The sequence below is a fragment of the Penaeus monodon genome, chromosome 33 (assembly GCF_015228065.2).
Source record: "Penaeus monodon isolate SGIC_2016 chromosome 33, NSTDA_Pmon_1, whole genome shotgun sequence".
Classification (NCBI taxonomy): Eukaryota; Metazoa; Arthropoda; class Malacostraca; order Decapoda; family Penaeidae; genus Penaeus; species Penaeus monodon.
Genome location: NC_051418.1, coordinates 14,893,846 through 14,894,512, shown reverse-complemented (window position 1 = coordinate 14,894,512; position 667 = coordinate 14,893,846).

The following is a 667-nucleotide window of genomic DNA, read 5'->3' as shown; positions in this document are numbered from 1 at the left end:
GGAGAAAGAGATATATATATTAAATTTTTTGTAAAATGTTTCTTATATGTATTTTAATAAGAGCCTTCTGTATCATGGATTTTATATGTTATTCAGCAATATAGATAATGTCTTTGTCTGTAATTTTATAACCAACAGAAATACTTTCTAAAAATTGTCTAGAACTAAATACTGGTTGTATTATGATGATGGTGGTACAAAAAAACAACAGTACTTCAGAAAGTGATGCAAACAGGACACTACAGTAAAAGACAATAAACGGAAGTTATGATTGGTGGCGATCTGTATAGCATTCTCTTTTTCAGGAATATCTTGGTTTGAGCATTGCCTCTTTTGATGAAGAACATGTATGTGCTGTATACATCAAGTAGAGATCAAAAGTTGATGCTTTGTGCTGGGTGGACCACAATAAACCACTGAACCATGAGTGATTATGAATGAAAAAGTAAGAAAATATCTATCAATTTTAACTTAGATACTTAGTTATTAGTTGTATTTGATCTTTTTCTCTCTTAAAAACATTTCATTAATATTGCAAAGCTAATTTTGGAAAACTAAAGACAGAAATGAACATTAAGATATGACTTAGGTGTTTCTGAACACTTATGAAATATAGTTTCGGATGGCAACTATTACACTAGATTTTGAGAATGAAATATTGCCAGGA